General features: G+C 40.0%; 1 non-coding gene across 1 annotated transcript; it reads left to right on the top strand.

The window, feature by feature from the left end:
- Nucleotides 1-3,916: 3,916 nt before the first annotated feature.
- On the top strand, nucleotides 3,917-4,183 carry LOC147655564 (RNase MRP). The gene has a single exon (XR_015280471.1).
- Nucleotides 4,184-8,120: the final 3,937 nt, after the last annotated feature.

Here is an 8,120-nt window from a genome sequence, read left to right on the forward strand (position 1 = left end):
TAATTTTCCTTTTTGTTTTGGAATCAAATCAAGCCATGCTGGATACATAAGCTATGAGTAATTTCTTGCAGCATGGTGATCAATCTCTTGCATGCAATAAATTACATATCCTACTAAGAATTAGAGTTTTAAAAAAATGTAATAAAAATATCGCTAAATTACAATAACAAAACCACACAGGCCTTTTTGTAGACAAAGGTGTGTCAGCCTAAAGGGAAATGAAATTCAATTCCAAGTAAAATTAATTTCACAGGTTGAAATTTAGTGTTCAAAGCTCACAAAGATCAGAAATTCATAGTTAAAAATTACTTGAAATTATATTTGCTCCTTTACTAAAAGAGGATATATATTGTTAAAGAGATTCAATAGATTTTCCTTTGTGGTGTAAATACATTTCCCCCCATTTCATATAACTAAAAGAAATACTTGAATATAAATGGGAGTTGTAGACATATAATAATTAATATTGAAAGCTGTAAAGATGCTACACAAGTTGCTCTTACATGGATAAGTTGATGTGTGTTTAAAATTTTTCATCCAAAGACCTCTCCTGAATTCTGTTTATGCTGACGTTCTGTTCTCCTTCAATTTACAGACAAGAAAAGTCCTTGAGTTTGTGACTACTTCTGTACTTTCCTGTTTAATTTGAATATACCCTTTCAACAAACTCTGGAAGTTATCTAGAGGTAGCATTTTATTTTGAGTCCAATTCTAGTAATAGCGTATATTTAGTCACATTTTGTGCCAATTGAATTCCTTTTAATTTTCTTTTCAAATTATTTTTCAGTCTGTTATTATGGCCCTGCTCCAGTAAAAGGTTAATTTACATGGTTACCTTTACCAATCTTACCACTCCCTAAAATCCATGAAAATGATGCTCAAATCTTTAGTACTAGCTCTACTTTTTAAACACTTTACCAAGCCACAGGTAGATTGCGCAGATCACATACGTATCACACAAGTCCCATTCTTGATGAAGACAAGCAGAAAACTGCCTAGGATAGCAGACTGACCTAGGAGACCATTAATAAGGCTGAAAAGTAACCTTACTCTCCCTCTTCAATTACTCTACAGGTCTAGGAAGGTCATTCTTGCTGCTACTGCCACAAACAGATGGGAATCACATTGCAGGAGAGGTCCTTCCTGTATATGCTTTTCCCTCCTGCTACCTAGAGCCGGGGGTCTCACCCAGGGACTCAGCTTCATTGTACTAATTCAGTTGGATCCATTTGAAAGTCAGGCAACTTCAACAGGAGGCATATATGTGTCTTGAAGATGAGTGTTGATACATAAAGCTAGATCCAGTAAACTGGCTTAATTCACAACCTTTAATCCAAATAACAAACTGAAATGCTGAGTTTTGTTAGCTCTATTCATAAGCCTTGCTCCAACCTGACTAATAAAGGCATTTTTCTGGCCCTTACTCATGGGTAGTGGAGAGTGCAAACATATTTTCCATGAAAATGCTTGTCTACACCTCAAACTCCTCTGGCCTGAAAAATCATACTCAGAACAGGCTTTGGAGTGGCCAAGTCAGAAATTTGTACTAGTGGGAAGAATCTGACCCTGCCTACACCAAAGGTGAAAGACTCCACAGAAATATCACTGCCGACAGTATTTCAGTGAATCCAACAAAATTATTTAGACATTCAAGCACCAAACATTTACTTCCTCATGAGAGGAAGAGGGGTGGACACCAATTTCTTCTTTGTGGTGACCAGTGACAGAACTTGAATGAATGACCTGAAGTTGTATCAGAGAAGGTTTATTCTGGATATTAGAAAAAGGTTCTTCACCCAGAGGGTGGTTGTGCACTGGAACACGCTCCCCAGGGAAATGGTCAAAGCACCAGCCTGACAGAGTTCAAGAAGAACTTGGACAATGCTCTTGGAAACATGGTGTGATGCTTGACAATGGTGCTGTGCAGGGCCAAGATTTGGGCTCCATTATTCTAGTGGGTTCCCTCCTAAATGAACTTATTTTGTGATATTGTGATTCTGTGAAACCATGTATGGTACTGAAGTCATCCCATCTCCTGGGAAGTGACCTTTATGAAATGCAACCTGGAATCTTACCACAATAAATAAGGAGAGTTTCAGTTTGGCTTCTGCAATGCAGGTTGTTTGAATGAGGACAGAAGCTATGGTCTGTAGTGGTTTAGAGATGCCAATTTTGTTTCCCGGCCAACGCACCAAATAAATGTCGTGGTTTTAAAGCAGTAACTAAAAAATTACTAGAAAACTTACTTATTTCTTGCTGTGAGATATGGATTAGAACAAGAGAAAAACAGGCTTAAAACTTAAAAGGAATAAAGAAAGTTTATTAACAAAAACTACAAGAATAAGAAAACCAAAATAAAACTTCCAGAAAGTTTTCTCCCCCTTTTCTCCCCCACTACCCAACCATTCCCTTGTTCACATGACAACATAGAGACAAAAAAACTTTGGTGTTTACAACACACCCAATTCCTGCTAGAGTCTTCTCATCAGTCTTTGTAGAGAAACAGAAGTCTTCTTATGCTAATCTATGGAGTTTCTCACAAGAAAACTATTTCTGTTATAGCTTTCTATTTCTCTGATGCCAGCTGCCCAGGAAAAATCTGCCATCAGTTGTCTCCTACCGTTTCACATCACTCTGAGGTTTGTTATGGGTTAATGAGTCTAGGGATGTCATTTTTAAGGATGAGTTATGCAAAGGCAAAAGTTCTCTTCATCTGTCTCTGTGAGCCTCTCTGGAAACAGAAGTTTTCTCTTTGCCTCTTAAAGGCCCCAAATCTTCAACTATTACTTCTCCCCCTCTGTTCCAGCACCTCACTGTATCACAGCTACTCCACTTTTTGCTCAAAATCCACACTTTGAACACTCCATTCCTCCCAATATACTCTGTCATGAATTAAAGGTGTTTTTTCAGAACACTATATTGTCCATCTCCATAGCTTTAACAGAAAAATATTTCAGCTTATAAAGCATCTCCTTATTCTCTCTTCCCCATCTAAAACTCAATTCTTTTCTTCACTGTCTTTGATGGTTTTATGATGTGTTCTTCATGTTGATTATCCCTCGTGCTCTCTCTTTCTCTCTCTCTCTCTCTCTCTCTCTCTCTCTTCCCTCTCTCTCCCTGGGAAAAAAAAAGAGTAATCTGTAAGTCTCATCTAAGTAGTAAAACAGTTGAAGTCTTGGAAAAGCTGCAGATGTTCATGGTGTCAGGTTTCAGTGCAGCAGCAGAAACTGCAAACCAAGCCAGGCCGTTTCTCCCCCCCGCCCTCTGCGGCCTTGTCCGGCCTGGAGTGGGGGAGGAGGCCGAGACAGAGCCTGTTACCTCCTCAGAAGCCGGAAACCAAGGAGAACAAGAGAGCCCTGGCTTTGCATGTTTACCATCTGAAGGTGGTGTTCACAAGTTGATCTCACTTCTCAATGGTTAAAACCACCACCAATTCTCAGAAATACCCAATAATTGGTCAAGAGAAAAAACTCCCATCAGCCTCCAGCAGCTTCAACTTCCCCCCAGCCCCCGAAACTATTTTAAAGGTAGAGTCACCCCAGGACAGGTCTAGATCTGTACTGTACAACTTTGAGAAAAAAAAAGAGGCAAAAAGCTATAGAATCACAGAAAAACATTTCTTTTCCTATGCATCCCTTGTCTGAAGAACAGTCCAAATTTCTTTTATTTATCTGAACTAAACAGCCTTTCTTTCTCCCTTCCAAATTCAGGCAAAGACTCTACTGCTCTTACCAGTGCATCCAACTTTCTGCTGTCCATTGCACACTTTCCTGAAAGCTCAAAATAGTGCCAAACCCAAAACTCTTTATCTCCTAACTGGAATAAAATTGAGTTTTCATGCGTTTTGATTATACTGCTAATTCTACCTCTATACATGGCACTGGAATGCTGATCTAGAGTTTGAAAGGTGTCCTGGGGATGTTCTGAAGACCTGCTCGCTAGGCCACGCACGGAGGACGTTGGTTCCTCATGGGCCCCGGGCCCGCCTAGGGGAAAGTCCCCGGACCGCCGGCAGAGAGTGCCGGGCGCTACCGCGCCCCCGCCCGCTGCCGCCTCACGCCATCCTCCGCCGAGACGCCCCCGGGCCGAGCGGGTGAGCGCGGGGCGGGCTCTCGTCACGGCCACAGATACGCAGGTAGCGCGGCAGGCGCGCCAACAGAACGGGGCTCACTCTCAGGCCATCCTCAGGCCAAGACAGAGCCTGCTACCTTGTCCGAAGCCGGAAACCAAAGAGAGCAAGAGAATTCTGTCTGTACTTCTTAAGGGGGTGTTTACAAGTTGAATTCACTTTTTAATGGTCAGATCTGCTGTCAATTCTTGAAAATGACCGATAATTGGTCAGGAGGGAAAAACTCCCATCAGCCACCAGCAGCTTCAACTTCCTCTCCCTCCAAGCTGTCTTAAAGGTAAAGCTACCCCATGACACCTAACTAAATACTTCATTAAAAAAGAAAAAAAAACAAAACAGAAAAACAAAACCAAAACCAAATTAATGTCTCTGTGTGTCCAGAAATAACTATTGTGTGTCCAGCATAACTACTGTATATATAGGTGCAACATATATCCATATGTATTTCTCCAACAGCACAATTAACTCTGAAAATTTGAGGCAGGCTAGTGGTGCCAATCTGTAAAGAGGGGGAGAAGGTATAATTATCATCCAATATGACCAGACAAGCATCAAATCCCTTACTCACATGTTTTGTGTATACCTAGGAAGGTTCTGTGATTCGAATTTCTAAAAGTTTACATGAAAAATGTTCAGTTTCACTGAACAGTCTCATTGTTACTTCTCAGTTACACAAACCACCTTTGAAATAAATTTTTTAAATTGTTACGAAAGACAGTGTGATTCAAATGTATATTACTGTTGCTTTTTAATTTCTTTCTGTGGATATCACTTCTATATGTGCATAAAAGTGTCCTGTTTATATTACTCTAGGCATAATCTTTTAAAACATCTTTGCTTATTGTTGTCAAGGGAACATTATCATGTGGATAATGATGGGATAATAACTTTGATTTTGAACTTCTATTACTTAAAATCTTGCAGCACTCCCTGAACAGGTTGTACACTGGGGCCTGTTAGTTCTGTAATTGCAATCCTTACCTTGGAGGCCTTTTTGCATGCCTGGCATCCAAATGGACAGCACAGGGAATTGAATTCTGCAGATATATTGTACATTCTTTTGATTATTCTCAGAACGGCTGGATTCAGCAAGCACCTTAGAAGCTTCTTACACGAAAACTTTTGTGAGGACTTTCCTAGAGGACAGCTAATTCACGTTCAGAGCTCATATCTGAAATCTGAATCTTCAGAAGAAACAGGCAGCTAATGCAGCTCCATTGTACTGGAGTCTAATTACAGGTAACAGAATAAGGAATCTGCCACTGCCAGTTATCCCAATAGAATTGGCACAATGGAATTCACCCACGACAACATATCTTAATATAACTACATATGAAAACCATGAATATTTTATTGAGTGTCACATTACATGGTGCCTTTTTTACACAACATTTTGTAGTGGTTTAACATACTTAGGCTGGATTGATGGGCCAAGGCCAGCAATATGAGGTTCGACAAGACCAAGTGGCTGGTCCTGAACCTGGGTGCTATAGCCTGGAGGCAGAGTGGCTAGAAAGTGGCCCAGAGGAGAAAAACCTGGGAATGCTGGCCAACAGCTGGCTGAACATTAGCCAGTGTGTGCCCAGGTGGCCAAGAAAGCCAAGGGCATTCAGTCTTGTTGTATCAGTAGTATGGCCAGCAGGACTATTGCTGCTAGTCATTGTCCTCCTGTACTCAGCACTGCTGAGGCCATGCCTCGAGTCCTGTGCTCAATTTTGGGCCCCTCAGTTCAAGAAAGACATTGAGGTGCTGGACCATGTCCAAAAAAGAACAGTGGAGCTGGTGAAGGGTCAGGTCAGTAAGTCCTATGAGGAGCAGCTGAGGGAGCTAGAGCTGGTAAGGCTGGAGAAACGGAGGCTCAGGGTGACCTTATATCTCTCCTTACATCTACCTGTAAGGAGACTGTAGCAAGGTGAAGGTCTACCTTCTCCTATGAAACCAGTAAAAGGACAAGAGAGCATAGCCTCAGACTGCACCAGGGGAGGCTTAGCTGGACAACAGGAGGAATTTCTGTATGAAAAGGGTAGTTAAACATTGGAAAGGGCTCCCCAAAGAGGTGGTGAAGTCACCATCCCCAACAGTGTCCAACACACAGTTGGAGAAGGGATTTAGTGCCAAGGTCTATTTGACAAAGTAGATCATCAGTCAGAGGTTGGACTCAATGATTTTAGAGGCCTTTTCCAACCTAAATGCTTCTGTGATTCTGTGAACATTGTCTGCACATATAATCCACACGGAAAACATCATTAGCTACTCATACATATATGTTTGGTCTTGTTAATTCTATTTTAATGGAAACATACTTGTCAAACTGGCTTGAAAAAGCATTTCTAATTAGCTGGTGATTACCTGGTGAAATATTAGGAGTATTCGTTTACTCCTGACAGAAATAGCAGGGATCTTTCAGTTTGGTTTTCTTGGTGAGAAATTTCTGTCAGATCAACTCATTTATCCTGCTGCACTTAACATTTTACCTACTTTTAGCTGCTAAACAGCCTATGCATATACCCCGCTGAGGTTTTGTATTCTTTAAAGGCTAATTTAAATTTGGGCTAGGTTGGTTCTGTGAATCCTTCAAGCCTCTCTCTCTCTGTTGGGGGAACAGTTTCAGAGATGTGGTAGGTGGCACTCTTCCTGAGGCACAGGTGGCTTGTTCCTGAGAGGAGAGGAAAAACTTTTTGATAATATACAGTAATAAAATTTTAGTTTTTCTGTAATTAAAAAAATGCAGTGAAGTGAATATTAATGCACTCTGTTATGTTTACTACTAAAATGTACTTTATACAGGGAAAAAAACCCATTCAATGCCAATAAGTAGGTAGCTGCAATATTCTGATGCTAAGAAATACTGAGCTAGAGCAGATCCCTTCAAAACTTTGAGTGTCTGTGATGAATGGGTAATATTACCTTGGCACTGGTCCTGAGAATAGAAAATGCTGTGGGAGTACTGCAGATACTGAGGTAATAATATCTCTTTACTGAAATTCTCTATTTCTCTATTTCTCTATTTTATCTTTTATAGAGAATCTCCCAGGAAAGGTATTCCTCAAAGGTACAGGTTTTCAGGGGTTTCATAGATAGTTGCAGACAGGGATGTATGAAGGGAGAGGTACATTTTGGCAGAAGAAAGGTCTTAAGAACTGTTTCCTGCATCTGTATTGTTAAGCAAGACTCTCCAGCCCAGCTCTTTGTGATACCTTTCATTCACAAGGTAATACAAAGTTCATTGCCACAGGGTACCTGATGTTGATACCCAGGAGAATACCTGCTTTTTATTTTTTTAACATACAAGTACAAATATATTCAGAAATCTGTTTGAATTGATCCAGATCAACCAATTGGTATGATCAATCCTAAATAGTGTGTTTCAATATTTTTCTCCTAGTGACCACATTTATTAGCAATTCCCATACTGTCATTGCTCCTCATAAGGTTGGCCATAAGACAAACATAACATCTTACTGTCTCTTTTGTCATTAAATGGCATAGATACAGTTATTACAAAAAATATCATTTCAAGGATTATTACTGAGCCTCATGTGGAAATCATTCTAAATAACACTACTAAATCACAACGCAAAGTCTTTATCATTAAGGATGCACTTGAACATAGCTCTCTAATATTTATTTGGAATAGCCAATATGCTTACATATCAGACAGAAAATTGGCTTTAGATGGAGAAATAGAATAGCCAGGAAATGGGAATTTTAAGCAGGGAGTAGAAGGGGATGAAAGAGAGATTGAAATAGAAGTAGGAGAAAGATTAAATATATACAAAAAGAGATTTATTAACCAGCACTCTTTTTTTTTATTTTTTATGAAAATATTAGGAGCCAAAAGAGACTTGCTAGGGATGCTCTGGGTCTGAAGTTATACAATAGGAAGATATTAGCCTCTCTTTTTAACCTGTAACATGTAGTAACAGATAATTAAATTAAGGTCAATAAAGTTAGAAGGAATGAAAGGATAAGTCTTCTTTCCACAGAGCAT

Source organism: Cyanistes caeruleus, chromosome 1, assembly GCF_971803275.1.
Source record: "Cyanistes caeruleus chromosome 1, bCyaCae1.hap1.1, whole genome shotgun sequence".
NCBI classification, from domain to species: Eukaryota; Metazoa; Chordata; class Aves; order Passeriformes; family Paridae; genus Cyanistes; species Cyanistes caeruleus.